Source organism: Carettochelys insculpta, chromosome 26 (genome assembly GCF_033958435.1).
Source record: "Carettochelys insculpta isolate YL-2023 chromosome 26, ASM3395843v1, whole genome shotgun sequence".
Lineage (NCBI taxonomy): Eukaryota > Metazoa > Chordata > Testudines > Carettochelyidae > Carettochelys > Carettochelys insculpta.
This window is the reverse complement of record NC_134162.1, coordinates 5,212,572-5,231,167: the sequence shown is the minus strand read 5'-3', so window position 1 is coordinate 5,231,167 and position 18,596 is coordinate 5,212,572.

Genomic DNA, 18,596 nt, shown 5'->3' with positions numbered 1-18,596 from the left:
ACAAGGAGGAAACCACCCAGCATAGGGCTGGAACCCATGACCCTGAAGTTAAGAGTTCAGGCTCTACCCACTGAGCTACTGGCCATGAGCAGCAAAGGAGGAAGTTGGGGATCTTGGTGGAGGGTACTGGACATTCCCTGCCTTCTCCCTCCTCCCAAGCAGCTCAACCTGAGCAAGAGGACGGCACTGAACAGCTCCACCCAATTATTTCAGGCCACATTTCCGGCTGGAGCCTTGCGACAGGTCAGGCAGCCAAACCCCAGGGCAGCTCTGAGCGTTCCCAGCCCGGCGTGTGCCGGGATCTGCAGCACAGCAAGGACAGCAGCACCTCGGTGGGCTATTTATAACCGGGGCTGTGGATGGCTCCCGCTGCGGAGGCGGCAGCCCAAGTTATTTTTAGCAGGCTGCAGGGGAACCTCAGAGCTGTTTGCACAGGGGGACTGGGAGTGGAGCGGCCCAATATGCCAGGCCTTTGAGCCGCATTTGCCAGGCTGAGCTCTCCACTTGGGAGAGCTTCCCTGCAGGCAGTGCCGTCCCCAGTTCCACCCTGGAAGGACAGCCAGGAGAGGACCCCGTCTCCCACCACGTCTGACAGGGCACCCCTAGCCCCACGGGCTTGGCCCTCTGACTGAGTGGGGATGGGTCCTGCTTGGAGCAGGGAGCTGTCCTAGACGGTCTCCTGAGGTCCCTTCCCACCCTTCTGCGAGTCCCACGCCAGCATCACTGCAACAGAGTGGCTCCCTCGCCTGGCATGGGACTACTGCGTTGCAATGTAGGGCAGGCTGCCGACCTCAGCAGGGCTGTATCCCCCGTGTCCCGCAGTGCATACGAGGGAGCGGACTCACCTCAGGCACGCCCCCTCATGGCAGGGCGCGGCACAGCAGCTCTTTCCTCCTCAGCAGGACCCACCGCCACACGTCCCTTGGAAGGCAGCTCTCCGGCAAGGTCCCACCCAGGCTGGTTCTGCACCGTCGGGGCTCACTGGAAGTCCCGCAGACATCCTGCGTCCGTACGGCTGGTCCTCAGCCTGTCTTTCAGGCCTTCAGACACTCCTGCTCCCTTTGCAGCTGTGGGCTTCACGTCTCCTTCCTGGGGGCTGGTCACGGAGCCCAGGCGCACTTGTTGCAGGCGCCTAGGACAGGTAGCCAAACTCTGCTCCATCGGAGACCGGCTGTCTCCCTGTGCTCCGTCCAGCTGCGCGCCTCTCTTCAGGTCTGTTCCCTGCCCCTTCTCGGGCTCTTTGTAACAAGGTTTCTCCCCCAGAAGTCCAGTTCCTGCCCTTGCATCAGGGTCAGCCAGGGAGCTCGCTCCACTCCAGTGGCTTCCAAATGGCTTCCCATTCCCCCTGCAGGGGCCTTCCTGTTCCCTCCTCTGCCTGAAGCCCTCACCTGCCCCGACTGCCTCCTGTTAGACTCCTCCCCAGCTGGATTTCATCTTTAATCAGGCCGGGCCTGCTCCAGAGACCACCAGGTGGGTTAATTAGCCCAGTTAACCCCTTCGCTACCAGTGCAGGGCAGCCAACCCATCACAGCAACCCTAACCATCAACATCCTTCTACGGCCGTATCCCTCCTGCCTTGGTGCCCAGGTCTGAGGGCCCCTGTGTGCCTCCTATTTCCACATGTCACTGTCTCCGGTAAGCCTGTGTTCCCATATGGCTGTGCACCCCTAGCCCCAAGAACCCTGCCTGCCCGTATTCCCCACATACCTTCCCCCATGCGCCTGCACTCTCTATATGCTGTGTGTATGTAACCGTGCCCCCGTGTGCCCCCCACATCAGTGTGTGACGCCTTCCCAGCCCCAGGACCCCTCTGTGCCCACCGCCATATGTGGCACCAGCAAGCGGGAGGCGTCGAGTAATAAACTCTTCCTGACCCGCTGAGCCAGAAGATGAGGATTTACAGCCGAGGGGGAACGCGCTCTGGCTGCTGTCTCTCTCCAGACAGGAAGACATTAGCTGAGCTGCGCTGTCTGCATTTCTAATAGGTCCCTCTCCCTTCCCAGTGCCTCCCTGTGCAGCAGGGAAATACCGTGCGGAGGAGACTTCCAGGAGCTTCGCTCTGCAGCCTCCTCTGGGATGGGGAAAGAAACAGCTGCATCAGCCCGACCTTTGCAGGATGCAGGGCCTGTGTCCGGCTGGGGCTGTTACCCCACAATGCACACGCAGGTGGGGGAGCCACATGCCATTATCCTAGATGGCCAGCATGTACCTCTTCCTGAGCACATGTATGCAGCTGGGTGTTTGGGCTTCTAATAAGCACCCCCTGGACACACACATACACACTCCCTCCATGCGACCCTCCCTTCCTCGTTGCAGTATCATACTCTTAGGCCGACCACGTTGCCCTATGGCAAGTACGGGGCACCGGTCTCCGGGGATGGGGGCAGGGCTGCTGTCTCATATTAGGGCTCCTTAGCGATGGGGGCTGCTGCTCCAGGGTGAGGCACCAGGGAAGGGGGCCTCTGCAGCCTCCAGTGGGGGGAGTGGAGGATGTGGATCCAGAACCCCACTGCTGGGGGACGTGTTCCAAAGCCTCCCATCAGGGGAGGTCAGGAAATGAAGCAGGAGCTGCATCCCTGAGGCATGGGAGGCCAGGCTCTCTGACAGCAAGAGCTGCCTCCCCTGGGTAGGGCACCAGGGAATGAGGCAACCGCTCCATTGTGGAGATCGCTGGCAGGAGGGGCTGTCGCCATGGGGTGCCAGGGAACGGAGCAGCCGCCCAACGGAGGAGCTCCCTGGCAGGAGAGGCTGCCACAAGCTGCAGAGCTCCAGGGAACAGGGCAGCCACCCAGTGGAGGAGCTCCCTGGCAGGAGAGGCTGCCAACTCAAAACCACCAGGTGCCAGGGAACAGGAACCCTGCAAAATATGGGACAATTCACCTACTTTTTTAAAAAAGCTGCCTGTGGGACAACTTAAATAAGGGACTCTCCTGGGAAAAACGGGACAGATGGGGACCCTACATACTCTGCCCATTCACACATAAATATACAGACATTTCCAGCTCTCCTCACTAAACTTCCCTTCTCTTTCTCTCTCTCTCGCACACATGATAACAGAGGGGTTGCTGGCTTAGTCTGTATCCTCACAAAACAAACCAGCGGTCCTGTAGCATTTTGAAGACAAACAAAAAAATGTATTGGGGGGAGCTTTTGCGGGGCAGACCCACTTCTTCAGACTGGGAGATGTATGCATGTGTGCACGCAATTTCCAGAAGGGTAATTGTGAAACACAGGCACCTACAGATCCGTTAACCTGCCAGGCCCAGGCAGAAGCTTGGAAAGGCTGATGTGGAATGTGGTCAGTAGAGGATTAAAGAACAGCAGCGTAGTCAGTGCCAAGCAGCCCGGTTCTACGGCAAATAGGTCTCATCAAACAAATATGTGATTTGGGGTGTTTTTGCGATTCCAAATTTGGTTGATGAGGGTAGCTGTGGTGATGTAATATCCTTAGAACACAATAACCCGTGTTCCCTGGAAACTGAGCATTAGCGCGACCACCCAGACACATTCAGGTACTGTCCAGCTCATTAGCAGAGCGCCCACAGCTGGCAGCATGTCTTTCTACTGATGGTGCATCTCTGCACATGCCTCAGTGCACATAACAACATTTATTCCGTACACACATGGAAAAAAATAGAGGGAACCCTGATAATGACCCGTAGCATTTTGATTCAGATGCCAGCACTATGTGTATCTAAGGTAGCCTACGGGCAATGGATAAAAAACTAGCTTACTGATAGACCTCAAAATGGGACCAAATCTCCAAGGAGAGCATCTCTAGTGAGTTCGCAGAGGGAGTTTTCCTTGGACTAAGGCTGTTCACTTTCTTTAATCGACGATTTAGAAGAAAACACAAAAACGCTGCTGGGAACATTTGCAAAGGGCGTAAAAATGGGTAGAATGATCAGTACCGATGGGGGACAGAGGCCCAACCTGGATTGTGAAGTCAGGTGGATTATAACCAAGGTAAGCAACGAAGAACTTTGGTTCAGCTGACCAGACAGCAGACTGTATCCTGGAATGCCATGATCCTGGGAAGGATGTTGAGGTCCTGGAAGATAACCAAGGGAACCTGAGCTCTGCAGTGCTCACTCAGGCAGGAGTAGGGTGATGGTCCTACCTCCGGGTCAAGTATCAGAGAGGTAGCTGTGTTAGTCTGTATCTTCGAGAACAAGAAGAAGTCCTGTAGCACTTCATAGACTAACTGATATTTGGAGCATAAGCTTTCATGGGTTCTGTTAGTCTATAAGGTACCACAGGATTTCGTGTTGTTACCTCTGTGTGTGGCATTAGTGAGGCCATTCCAGGGTCCCCTGTGCAACACTGGGGTCAACATTGCACAAAAGATGCTGACGGATTGGAGACAGCTCCGAACTGAGCTCCCAGGATGCTCTGAGATCTGGGAAACCTTCTAGTGCAGGCTTGCAAGGTCCAAGGGTGAGGATCGCCCTTCGCAAGCGGTTGCAGGGCTTCGTGATGTGTGCCAGGAGACGGCACTTTGCTCTATCTGGAAACAGCAGAATGAGATCTAAGGGCTAGGCAAGAAAGCCAGACAAATTCCTACGAGGCTGCCCATTTTTAGCAGTGAGGGGGGTGATTCACCACTGAACGCCACTCTTCCCATGTACACACCCACCTCTTCCCACTCCACCTCCAGCTCTGCCTGTCGCTGTATTCACAAGTCCCTCACCTCCAGCCGCTCAATGCTTTCAGTCTCCCTCTGGGTGCTTCCCTGCCCCCAGCTGCCTCTGAGCAGCTCCCGGCTGTGGCACGCCGGCCAGGTCTGGGCTGTGGATTAATTAGCCCCGGGGGGTGGGGGTGATTGGGGATGGTGTGGCAGATGCACTGACCAGATGGGCGAGGTGCCTCCATTTCCTCCCAGGGAGCTGTGCTTTCTCTTAGTGCCGAGTTTCTCCATTTTATTGGGCCCCAGAACCCTTTTAAATGCCAAAGAATTTTGCAGAACCCCATTCCCAGGCTCTACACCCCTTGGTCGCCAAACCCAACCCCCATCTCCAGGCTTTACCCTCCTCAGCCCCCAAATCCTCCCCTGTCTCCCCAAGCTTTACAACCCATTGGGCAAATCCTCCCCGTCATCCCCAGACTTAACACCTCTCAACCCCAGACCCGGCCCAACATCCCCAGAATTAACTCACCTCAGCCCCAAACCGGCCCCTGGGGTAACCCATCCAGGGCACTGGCTGGGGAGCCTATGTTGGGCAGCCACGTGCACCCAGTGGAAGGAAGGGTGGCAGGGAGGTGTCCGCTAGTGGGGGTGATCCGAGCCTCGCCCATCAGAGGGGTGTGGCCACTCAGGTAGCAGGGCAAGCGAGGGGCTCTCTGCACCTCCCTGACCTGCTGCTTCTGAAATAATGGAACTAAGTTCAGTTGGTAAAACAGCTGGAACCCTCCTGCCACCCTGCCGGCCATTAAACCAATTAAATTTACGTCTACGGTTCCCGCAGCAGCAGGGAGCTGCAGAGGAGTCAGATGTTGCCATGGAATTTTCTCATGGAACCCTTATTTTCACTTTGCAGAACCCCGGGCTTCCGCAGAACACCATGTGGGAAACACTGCTCTGGAGCCATCCCTGCTGTTTGCAAAAAGCATCTCCAGAAGGGATATTTCCAGCCCAGAACCCTGTCCACCTGCGCAACGCTGGGGACGACTGAAGCTGAGTTCCCTGCCTCTGAGCTGGGGGATCCCACTGCCCTGCACTGCCGCCCTCTCCTCCTCACTCCCTGGCAGCAAAACTCCCACCAGAATCCCACAGTATCACACCCCTGCCTGTATTCCCTGTACATGAGCACTCAGGCGGCCACCCAGGGGATATTCAGGTGCTGCCCAGTTGATTAGCAGAGCACCCGCAGCTGGGTTTTTATTAGTGGTGCGCATCTGCACAGACCTTGGCGCAATAATAAAATTTATTCTGCCAATGGATAGGAAAAAATGAGAGGGAACTGCCTAGTGAGCTCCCTCTGCTGTAAGGGGACGATCTAGCAGCCAGATGAGAGCTGCCAACTCTCCCAGTTAAATGGACCAGACATCTTGGCAACTGTACACCAGACCCAGGCCTATCACACCCCAGAGCCAAGGGGCCTCAACACAGGACACTGACCCCCTCAGGGACCTTTGTGCAGGCAAACTATACCCTGCATGCTCCGGAACCCTTCTGTCAAACAAACAGCACCTCGCACTCAACGTTCCCTCTAATTTTTTCTGTCCATGTGCAGAATAAATTGTGTTCTGTGCACCACCAGTATAAACCCAGGCTGCCAGCTGTGGGTGCCCTGCTAAACTGCTTGGCGGCCCCTGAATCTCTCCTGCGTGGCAGCTCAAGCGCTCAGCTTCCAGGGAAAACTGCTCACAGGGTGAGCCTGCAACATCCCAGATGCGTGACACCTATTTCCCAGGCTGGGGGCTGGAGCAGCTATACCCCAAACCAGCTTGACCCAACAGATCTTCGTCATCCCCAACCCTCCCTGTACTGCCCCTGTTGGCGAGGCAGCTGCCTGGCTCATCCCCTTCTGCGGAGGGCACCTGATTGGAATGCAGAGGTGTGAAGTTCAGTTCGCCTGTTCCAGGGAGTTTCACAGTTTGTTTTACACCCTATTAGCCTCCAGCTGGCAGGAGTGCGCCCTATAAATATACATAAGGGCTCATTTACATGACGGGTTTTATTTGGAAGCGAATTCCACAGCTGCCTGGCCGCCCGCTCGTGTGTGGTGAGTGAGGTTTCTGCACATCAGCATGTGTGCGGCGGGGGAGGGCAAGGGAAATGCCGCAAGGAGTTAGAAAATCCACTGCAGACGTTAGAAACGGATCCCCCTCCCCAGACACTGTTCGATCCTGAGCTGAATCCTGCTGCAGTTTGCAGAAGGGGGCAAAAAAATTCCCTTGCTAAATTCAGAGGAGGCACCCGGATGTGCCTTGGAGCAGGACTGGGCCTCAGGACTCCTGGGTTCTATCCCTTGGGCCCTGAGCTTGAGTGAGTCCGTTTCTCTGCTCTGTGACTCAGTTTCCCATCTTATAAGACGGGGAGCACATGGAGAGCTACAAAGAGAAGTGCTAAGCATTTGGATGTTATTTGCAGCATTATTTGCCACGTGTAGAGCCGAGGAGGCCCTGCCATGGATCAGAACCCCATGGGGCTAGCTACTGTGCTAAGGGCGCTGCAAGACAACCCCTGCTCCATGGATCTGTTTCTTTTCTCTTAGCTGCATCTTTGAGAAAGGAGAACATGAGGCAACATGGTCTAGAGATTAGTGCAGCAAACCCAGGACTCCTGGGTTCTGTTCTTGCTGCTGCTGCTGGGTGACCTTGGACCCAGATCCTCACTCCCTAACTCCCACTGCTTGCATACCTTTGTTCGACTTCTGCAGCCCTATGAGGATCAGACTCCCCTGTGCCCCAGTTTCCTTCTCTGTGCCCTGGAAATATGGCTATCTCCCTACCTTGCGGGTAAGGGTGGGTTGTGAGGCTTGAAGAATGCCTGTTGTTCAGCCAGCAAGGCCTGGCTGTGGGATGATAGACTTGTAGTCAAGGTGGTGGCCCAGCGCTCGGGAGACTCTGTGCCACAGATGCTCTGGGTGACCTTGAGCAAGATGCTTATTTAAGTGCCCATCGGGAGAGCAGCTGGCTGCTGAATGAAAATCTGGCCCTCCATTTGCCCAGGTCAGAATAGGATGAGACTTTGTCTCAGTCTCTGGCTGTCTTCTCTATCCAGCTTGTGAACGCCTCCGAGCAAGGACTGTCTCTTGGTGTGTCCCCGCACACTGGGCCTGCTCTCCGTCAGGGGCAGTAGGTGGCACTGGCAGACCCCTAATAGACATACAGGTCAGATCTCTCTGGTCCAGGATGCTCTGCTCAGACCATGGTGACTGGGAATGGGGCCTGGCTGGAAGCCCAGCAGCAGAATGGCCAGCAGCGGAGGCTGGGAGCACAGCTGGGCGTAGGGCCCAGTGGCTGGGAGCCTGGTGGCCCCATGGGAGAACCTGAAGGCCAGCAGCAGCCAAAACTGACTTCCCCTGATACAACAAACTCCCTCGTTTGGGACCAGTCAGGGACCTGGGAGATCCAACTTCAAATATCTTAACAGTTGGGGCTCTGAAGGGTTTCACGGGAAAAAAATTCTTCGCTGATTCCTGTTGCATTCCTCTCATCCACCTCCAACCCTCACCCAAACTGTTTCTCAAGGGTCCATCCACACACCCTCATCCTCTGGGCCTGGATTTGAGCTGGCCCCTCTCTCCAATAGCCAAGATCCAGATCTCTGAGCCCTGAACAGCCAGAGCCCCTGCCTCGGCAGGCCATGAGGTCAGCTGGGCTAAGTCCTGGCTTCCTTCTTCAGCCACTGGGAAGGTTTTGTGCTCCACCCAGCCCTGCAGCTGGGCGTGTCTGGCCTACGTTCTGCCAGGTTTGATATTAATGTGCCCTGATAGATAGGTCTGAGTCCTTCTCATGTTTATCTCATGACTATTAGCTGAGTCACAGCTGGGGTGCTGCTAATTAAATGTATTTCTTAATTAACAAGATCACAGAGAAGGCACGCCAGCCGGGACTGGCTTTCAATCACTGTTGACAAAGACGGCTGCTGGCAGACAGGGAGTGACTTCTGTTGGAGGGGCAGCGCCAGCCTGGCAAGGGTGAGAGCCAAGTGCAGATGAGTTTATGGAGCATGCATCCCGGGCCAGGGAGGCAGGAGCGTGCATCCAGGAGAGAGGCAGGGGACGCCCAGCTGATTAGCAGAGTGCCTGCAGCACTCACAGCCACCAGCTGGTGGTGCAGAACCACACACGCCTCAGTGCTCATAAAATTTATTCTGCCCAGGGATGAAAAAAAATCCCGACCGGCTTGCCCTGCCGCCTGCCTGGTTACTATCTCACTGTGATGGCTGCAGCTCTGCCCAAAGCACCTGCTGGCCTCTTGGAGCCAAAAATGGGCTTGGAGGCCAAACCCTGCACCCAGCTACTCCCAAGCCTTCTCCTAGAGACTCCCAAAACACTGACCCACAGAAGCAAAACTTTCACACCAGAGACCTCCCAAATGCTGCCCAGACCCCCCAAGCCTGCATCTAAACATGCCCAAACCCTACACCCAACTCTCAAAACTTCGCCACGCCTGGGCAATGGGGCGGGGCTTGGATCCAGAAGGGGTGGGGCCTTGGGCAGAAAGGGCGGAGCTAGAAGCAGCCAGTCCTCAGTGCTGCCCAGATCTCAGCATGCCCCCCAAGTGAGCCCACAACACTGCTGAGCTCTGCCAGCAATTTAAAGGGCCTGGCGCTGGGCCCTGGGCAGTGTTCCCTCTGGTTTTTTTCCATCCACTTAATCCGCCCACTGAGGTGCAGGTCACTGTCCCAGGGAGTGGTACCTAGACCTCCTAGTGGTCTCCTCTACAGCCTCAGCAGGAGGCTTTTAGCTCAAACCGTAGTGTAGAGGCGCCTGCACAAAGCTCCACAGGTCCCAGGTTCAAGCCTGCCTGTGGGTATGGATTGAATAAATTTTGTTATGTGCAGCTGTGCACGCCCAGTAAAAGCACAGGCTGTCGGCTGTGGGTGCTCTGCCAATCAGACGGGTAGCATTTGAATCTCTCCTGGGTGGCCGGCCAAGTGCTCAGCTTACAGAGAACCCTGCCCCTGGGGCAGCTGCCCACCTTCCCGCCTCCTACCCCTGCCCCGGTGTAGGCAGCTCTGAACAGGCTGTGCTCCCAGCTCTCATTTTGCAAAGTACTGACAACGGCTCTCAGCTTCCATGGCCAGCAGAAACCATCGTGACCACCTTGTTGGCCCTCCCATATGAGGCAAGCCATGGCACTTCCCCAAACAAAGTCCTGGAGTGGCGCTTTTAGCAAAGCGTCCCATCTGGATTTAAAAACGGAGGCTCTGCCATGACCCTGGCTTGGTACGTTGTTCCAATGGTTAATTAACCTTCCCGTCAAAAACGTCCATCTTTTCTCCCGTCTGAATTTGTCTGACTTGGACGTCCAGCCCTTGGCTCATGTCAGACCTTTCTCGGCTAGACTGACATGCCCAGCAGCGTCGACAGCTGCCGCGGGACTGGGGGCATGGTGGGAGGGGAGCCCAGCCTCAAAGGGTGGGGTCAAGGGAAGAAGGGGTGGGGCTTAAGGCAGTCAGCCCCACCCCCAACGCACCCTCAGAGCAGCCCAGTGCTTCCTGGCATTTCAAAGGGATCTGGAGCTCAGGACACCTCTGCTGTTACTTTAACAGTGGCAGTGACTGGAGCTCTGGGCCCCTTTGAAATGTCTGGCCCAGGGGAAACTGTCCCCTATGCACCCCCTACCCGTGGGCCTGGATGTGCCCATTATCAAATATTCGGTCCTCACAGACTGCAGCCAAGTCACCTTGTTATGCTAAACAGACCACGCTCTGTGAGACATGTTTTCTCCTCCTTTACTTGTGCGTGTAGCTCTTCTCTGCCCCTCTCTGACTTACCAACATGCTCCTGGCATTGTGAGCACCCCCACGGGTGCAGCCAGTGTTCCTGCTCATTTTTTTCCATCCCGGGCAGAATAAATTTTATGTGCACTGAGGCGTGTGCGGAGGTGCACCACCAGCTGCCGGCTGTGAGTGCTGCAGGTGCTCTGCTAATCAGCTGGGCGTCCCCTGAATCTCTCCTGGATGGCCACCCAAGGGCCCAGCTTACAGGGAACACTGGTTACAACAGGGCCAGACACAGAGGTAAAATAACCTCTTGACTCTTACCCGAGGTCCCCCAGTTTATGCGTGACTCGAGATTTGTGGATCCATCATCCACTGCACTCTGGCTTCAAAGTCCCCGAGGGAGTCAAGGGCTGGGAAAATGGATTGTGGGGCACAGGGTTCTGCCTAATTTCCTTCCACCTGTGAGCAGAATAAATTTTGTTATGTGCGCCAAAACATGCACGGAGGTGCACCACCCATAGAAACACAGGCTGCCGGCTGTGGGCGCTCGGCTAATCAGCTGGGCGGCACCTGAATCTCTCCTGGGCGGCCGCCCGAGCGCTCAGCTTGCAGGGAACACTGGTGGGGCAGTGTGGTTCTCCCCCGGCCTAGCGCATGGCCAGGAAGCAGCAGTGAATTGAAATCAGGAGAGGGGAGGGAGATCCATGTGTGGCTGGTGAGTGTTCCACTGACCTCTGTGGCTGGGGCCAGGCCTGGGATGGCACATGGAGCTGGACTGAGGCTGGGGGATCTGACCCTGCAACCGTCACAAGCCACAGGGCATGGAGGGGAGGCAAGCGGACAGAGGCTATTTACCCCTCTGCAAAGGGAGTAGCTGGAAATACCACAGTACCCGCCAGGAACAGCTGTTAACATTCGAGCCTGCTCCCGCCAGCTGGGACGCCTGTGGGGGCTGAATAACCCCACCCCCAGGTGCTGGGGGTGCAGGGTGGCACAGGGCGGATGAGCCATTTCTGGAGCCAGAGTGCAGGCAGCCCTTCTGTGCTTCCCGGGGAGGCTGGTGTGCCGCAGAGTGGGATGAGCCAGGCTCGCCTGCTGGGAACCGCCTCTCCTTGGACTGGCTCCGGCGGCGAAGCCCACCGCAGCTCTGCCCTCAGTCCCCTCCTCCTCCCTACTCATCAGCATTCCAGTCACCCAGCGCCAGCCATGCCAGGACACGCTGCAGAAACCGCTCCCCCCGTCTCGCCAGCACGACACAGACTCACCGCTCGCCCTCAAGAGGGGCAGCCTGCCAGGGTCTGCCACCGCCAGAGGCAGCTGGGATCATCCTCGGCAGCCGTGGGTCTGGGGAGGAAAGGACGGAGCTCCTAGGGGCGCCAAGGCTGAGAGAGACAGTCAGAAGGGCTGTGGGCCTTGTCCAGAGGGCTGAGCCTAGCTAGGCAGCAGAGCCCCAGCCGGGGGGGCTCCTTGGCGACCGATGTGAAGCGAGTTTGCTGGGTCTCAATCCACGACAAGCCGACCAGGGCTGGCCCCACCTCATCCCTTGCTGGCTGCCGCTGAAGGGACAGGCTGTGGAGAGTATCAGAGAGGGAGCCGAGTTAGTCTGTATCTTCAAAAACAACAAGAAGTCCTGTGGCACCTTATAGACTAACCGATATTTTGGAGCATAAGCTTTGGTGGGCACAGACCTGCTTCGTCAGAGAGACGCCCCCAGGCACTCTGCTGGTGGCTCACCTGCTCTGTGGGTCAGACGCTTTCCTCCTCTCCTGGGCTCTCCCTGCTCCAGTAGCCACCTGCTAGTTGGGAATCAGCTGGTGGAATCGGCCCGGCAGCCCATCTCACCAGGCTGTAGGACAAACACTGGAGGAACTATACGCTGCCCATTCAGGGGTGTTTTATCCAGGCGGAAGACAGGAGAGACCATCGCGAAGCCCTGCTGCACCTCCTCATTCCAGTAACTAACAATTTCCCAGTCCGGCCATGGCTCTGAAAGCACAACGCCAATTAGCCTTTGGAGCGGGGCAGGGATGCCTCATTTTCCCTACAAGGGGAAACTGAGGCACTGCACTAGGAGGCCAGGGGCACAGTGCTGAGTACAGTGCCTGGGCATTCCCCAAATGGCTCTCCACTTGCTTTGCTACTTGCTTCTGCAGGAGCCACCCTGGGAGGGCCCACATCTCAGTCACACACCCAGGCCTGTATAGGCTGCTCCAGCAGAGCCTTACAGCAGGTGGGAACGACCCTCTAGTGCCTCCTCCGCATGGGGTGCTGGGAGGGGAGCTGCCAGCCGGCGTGAACCTGGGCAACGGGCTCTGCTCCCGGTGCATTGGGAGCATGTTGGGGGGGAGGGAGGCGACGGGGCCAGAACGCACTGCTGGCTCCCCAGGGTGTTAAGGAGCCCTGGAGCAGTGTATGCATGCTCAAAGCTGCCTTTCCTGTCTCTTCACTTCCGCCTCCCCAGCGTCTGCCACCTCCAGGTGCAGGGGGACCCTCCCTGAGGATCAGGCCCTAACAGACAATGGCGTTTACTGAGCCCTGGGGCGGGCAGAACCAGCCTCTTGAATCCAGACACCTCTGAGCTCTGGCGCTGAGTGTTCTGCTGGGAGCCTCTGCTCTCTGCTGAACCTGGTCCAGCTTGGCCCAGCTCAGCTGGCTCAGTCGTCTGACTCAAGCCTTTCCTGTCAGCTGCTTCCGCCCACCCCATCTCCTCCCCTCACGAAGTGCCAAGGCAGCATGGCCGGGATTTCTCCCCACCGCTGGCAGGAGGAGACCCCCCGCCCCAGCCTCCCAGCAAGCAGCAGGTGCGTGGCAGAGACTCATGGATGAAACGCTCACCGATGTACAGCGCCGTCGCTAGGGGAACCAGCTCCACGCTTGCTGGCTGGTTGCTTTGCAGCCTCCCAGGCCGGCATCTCTTCCGGTGGGCATCTCCCTGCTTGCTGGACGAGGCAGGCCTTGGCTGCCTTCATATTGAACAGGCAGAGCAAAGGGTCCTTCAGGGTGGGAACAGCCCCCTGGAGTTCTCTCCTGTGCAGGGGGGCTCCCAGCCCGGGGGCAGGCCAGCAGGGCTATGGCTGGAGATGAAGTCCTAGCCCTCTGGCTTTCCCTGGCTGCTCAGTGCCACACACTCAGATTGAGGCTTTTCCTGGACCATCTGGATCCAGGAGTGCATCTTTGCACGGCAGCAGTGACTACTGAGGGGTTTTTTTCCAGCACCTTCCTCCATTCCACTCACCCGTGGACTCCTGCCTCCCTTTTTCCAGCTTTAGCACCTCCCCTGCAGCACAGGAGAGCCCCTCCGGAGCCCCCCAGCACTCCATGATGACCCTGGCATGCCCTGCCTCGGGATTCTCAGGCAAGTCACTTTGTTGCTCGGTGCCTCAGTTTCCCTTCTGGTACTCTCAGGGAGGCTAGCCCGGGGCTAGTGTTTCACGAGGCATTTTGAGATCTTTGGCCAGCTGGAGGGTGTGAAGGAGAATGACCCCAGGCAGAGGCAGCCCAAGGGCATTTGGCCTGGGTGATCTATTACTCCAAGCACTCAGACGGTGAATGGCCACCCCTGTGAGCCGCACGTGACTGTGAAGCCAGGAGAGGATTCTGCTGCCTTTGCTGTTTAAACCTGTGCTGCTCTCTTAAGGGAGCCTGGCCATTCCCCCCTCCCTGCCCCGGCCCTCCACCCCAGCTGCCCCACCACGAGGGCCACAGCAGAGAGAGAGGCTGGGTGGGTGTCTCTGCCTCCGGGCGGCTGGGTGAGGGCAGGGGCACAATGCTGGGCTCCCCTGGGGGTTCCATGGCTCCTCCCCCCGGCACTGCCTCGGGAGCCTCCATTGATGGAGACAAAGGCGGCTGCGGAGCCGGCGGAGGGGAAGGAATTCCTGAGTCTCCAGCAGGGCTGGGGGCCCAGTGGCTGTTTCTGTCAGGAATGATCTGATCCCAAGTGAGTGTCAACCACCACCCGCTCCCAGGACCCTGCCAGAATAAGTCATGAGCCCGGCTGCCAGGGAAACGGGCTCCATCCTAGGCCCCCCAACTTGGGCACGCACCCAGAGAGTGTGCACGCACAGCAGATGTGTGCACGCACACTGAGCTCGGAGGCCTGTGCACACCCTGAACGCATGCCCACACTGAGCCCCTGCTCACACCTGGCACACAGACACACCTGGACATGCATTGCACCATTACACCAAGCACACGCCTGGCACAGACACACATGGTGCACACGTAACCACTGAGCACACATTGCACACGCATGCATGCCTGGCCCAGACATGTAACCATGCAGAATGCATTGCACACGCACGCCTGGCACACACACGTTGCACACGTAACCACTCAGCATGCATTGCACACGCACGCGCACCTGACACGGACACGTAACCACTGAGCACGCATTGCACACGCACGCACACACCCCGTCCACATGCAGGTGCCGAGCACAGGCTCTGCTTGCCATTCAGATGCCCGTGGGCTGAAATGCCCCTGAGTTCCGTGTCAAAGATGCTTGGAGTGGGGCGTTCACAGAGGAGAATTTATGAAGCCCATCTCACCGGGCCCTACTTGCTCCGACGCCGCGAGGCAGAGAGCGCTGGATGCTGGATGCTGCAGGGCCTGGCTGCAGCCAGGCCTGCCAGGTGGGACATAGGCACCAGGAAGGAGGCAGCACCAGCTCCCTGCTGTGCAGGCAGGTGTGGGGCAGCCCCCAGAGACCCTTGTCCTGCCCTGCAGGCCTGTGGTCAGCACTAGCTTTAGGGCTGCAGGGCAGTGATGAGGGCATGTGGACCCACACACAGGCAGCACCGCTTAGGGGGCCAGAGAGACCCAGAGACGTGGCTGTACCCAGTCATCTCAGGAAAGGATCCCCTTTGTAGCCCCAGAGTTCAGCATGACCGGCCCCCTCCTGGTGTGGCTTTCACCTGCTTCCTGTTCAGGCTCTCGGGGAAGCTGCTGACCCTGGTTAGACTCAGGGAGAGCCTGTGAGTCAGGGCGAGCAGGGCAGGATGGGCACCGAGGAGTGGAAAGGGGATGGAGGCAGAGGGGGTTGGATGGTGCGGGGAGAGGCTGCGTTACAATTCGTGGCTGCAGAGGCCAGACAGGGACACAGGGAGCCCCGAAGTCAGAGAGCCAGAGAGCCCCGCCAGGGCCTCCAGCTGCTGTAAAGAATTCCCTTTACCTCCACTGCAGCCGACTCTCGACACTCCCCTCCCGTGGTGGGTAATCCAGGGGGTGCTAAACCCAACCCCGCCTTTCCCTTGGCATGTTCCTGCCAATGCAGGAAATCAACACCCACCACCTGGCATCTCCCTGCTGCTCTGTGACTCATGGCACAGCACGGATTCGCCCCTCGTCCTGGCACTGGATGGCCTGTCCCTTCCATCCCCATGCCCCCACCATGCCCGCTGGCCCCAGGCAGTGCGGGAGGGGACCTGGTAGCCCCGGGGTGGCTTGCTGGCCCCCCGTCCAGCAGGCTGGGTGGGCACTGGCCGAGAGACATGTGGGGGAGGATACAGACATTTGCAGGAGAAATAAGGAAGCTGCCCCTGGGGGCGGGTGGGAGCTTCCCCAGGGAACATGGCTGTGGCAACGGGTTTGGCCCAGGGAGGTGAGGCTGGGAGTGACATTCACAGCAAGGCAGGAGGGCAGAGGGAGACACACTGGGGCTGGGGGGGGGCTGGAATTCCACCCCCCTGGCTGAATTACAAGGGGGGCGAGAGCCAGCACGACAGAGGGGGGCATTACACCAAGGTGCCGGGGGACTGAAGCATCCCACGTCAGTTGCCGTTGGAGACGGGAGCCAGGACTGGCTGGGTTGGCTGCGGACTGGTTCCCATCCTCCTGCAGCGTGAGTGTTTGCGCCGCCTGATTGGGGAGCTGCAAGGGGGCTGATTCCATTTGGTCTTTAATTATACCAGTAAGAGCTCAGAGCCCCCTATAGTACGCAACCCCAGCCAAGAGCCGGCCCCTGTGGTGCCCCCCCGAGCAGCGACCAGCTGAAGACAACCCCTGTGCAATACAGGGCCCTGTGGAGCACTGTCCCTACAGAGCACACACCCCTGCAGAGGGTAGGTCCCTACAGAGCACAGCCCCAGGGATGCACAGGCCCCTATAGAGCAAACACCTATGCAACAGAGCCCTTACAGAGCAAAGCACCAGTGCAGTGCGGTGCCCCATGGAGCAAACCGCTCTGGAGAGCAGGGCCCAGTAAAACAAATCCCTACACAGCACAGCCCCAGGGGGAGTACAGCAACTATAGAGCAAAGTGCCCATACAGCACAGCCCCTATAGAGCAAAGCGCCTGTACATCACAGCCCCTATAGAGCAAAGCGCCTATGCAGCACAGCCCCTATAGAGTTAAGCGCCTGTACAGTACAGCCCCTATAGAGCAAAGCGCCTATGCAGCACACACACACCCCACCCAGAGGACAGGCCCCTACAGAGCCCTGCTACTCCAGCGTGCTGACCTCCCCATGCACAGTTCCTAGGGCCCCCAGGTCCCTTTCCTGATGCAACCCCTGGGCTTGGCCTGCAAGAGGACAGGACCAGTCCAGTGCCCTTTGGGCCCCTGCCCACTGCCTCCCCCAGGCCCCAGGCCCCTTTAACACTGGCTCGTCTCCCTTTCAGGCCACGGGTGGGCCCCTGCGGCAGCCGGCAGCACCTGCTAATGCAGCAGCGCAGGGGCGGGGGAAGGCGCAGAGGCAGGGAGCCTTCTCCTGTCCTTGGATGAACTCCTCGCTCGCTCATTAGAGATGCCGCTGCCGCCGCCTCCTTTGGAGGCTTCTTGCACACAGGGATATTTTTAGTCTCTACTTTATACCCAGAGCAGGTTCTGCGCTACTTTCTCGGCGTGCAGCCGGCTGCCAAAGGAGCTGCCAAGGCAACCAGCTGCACTTCAGCCAGTCTCCTCCAGCGGGGGACCCGCCACGACTCCTCCGACGCGCAGCACCCGGGAAATCTCCCGCCGCCCACCCCAGGAAGGGGAGTGGGAATTGCAGCCCACACAACCTCTTGCTAAGCCTATAACATCACCCCAAGTGGCCTGGGCCCTGTGCCGGGGGCTAGCTGGGTGGACGGGTGTGGCTGGGGAGGGAGGGATGGATGGATGCTCAGAGGGATTCCAAGACCGGAAAGCACCATTGTGCCTGACCTCCAGCATAACATGCCCCCCGAATCCCTCGCCCAGCAGTTCCTAAGGCTGAGCTTCCACCCGAACAGCCACGCCTGGGTTCCCAATGGCCAGGGACGGAGTACCTGTCTGAGAGACAGACAGACAGACATATACACACATACATGCATAGGGTATAAAGGGATAGCTAGATAGACGTGGCATATGGGGATAGACAGGCGCATACATACATGCGTACATATACATGCAGGACCCTGTGGGGTATCCCAGCCACACCCAATGTTCCCTCTAATCTTTTCCATCCATGTGCGGAATAAATATTTCTATGTGCACCAATGCATGGGTGGATGTGCACCACCAATAGAAACAAAACCCAGCTGGGGCTCTCGGCTCTCGGCTGGGCAGCACTGGAATCTCTCCCGAGCAGTCGCCCCAGCGCACAGCTGACAGGAAACACTGGGCACTACCCAGGGCTGTTCCAACCTGTGGATACCAGCTCACCACCCTGGGCAGCGTGCTCCTAGACCCCCCCCACTGGTGAGAGACAGCACTGCCCCCGCAGGGCTGTGAGCAGAGATCCACTCCTGCAGCCTGGGGGAGGCATGGAGCTGCCCATGGAGCCTGAGAAAGCCTGGCTGTCCACCGCAGCACCAGCAAGTGAAGGGGATGGGGGCGAGGGAGCGTCTCAAGAACCACCCGGGCTTTCAGAGCAGGCTGCGTGGAGAGCGGTGGCTCTCTGCTGGAGGCCAGGGTGTGCCAGGGCCCAGGGGGAATCTCTTCCCTGGGGGGAGTGGGCTCTCCAGCCGAGCTATGGCACTGATTAGCTCCGCAGGGCAGGGACAAGGGAAGGAGGGCGAGGTGGGCCCTCCAGGCTCGGGGCTCTGGATTCCAGCCAGCTGCTCCATCCCCCATAGCCAGAGGCTGAGCCCAGGGATGCGCAGCTCATGCTCCCTGTGCTTGGTAAGCGTCCCATGCCCGGGAGAGCGGGCTTGCTTGCCTCATGCGGTTGGGCATGATCTGTACAGGCCACACCCGGATGCACCTTCTGCATGCACCAGTCACATCCATCTTCACTGC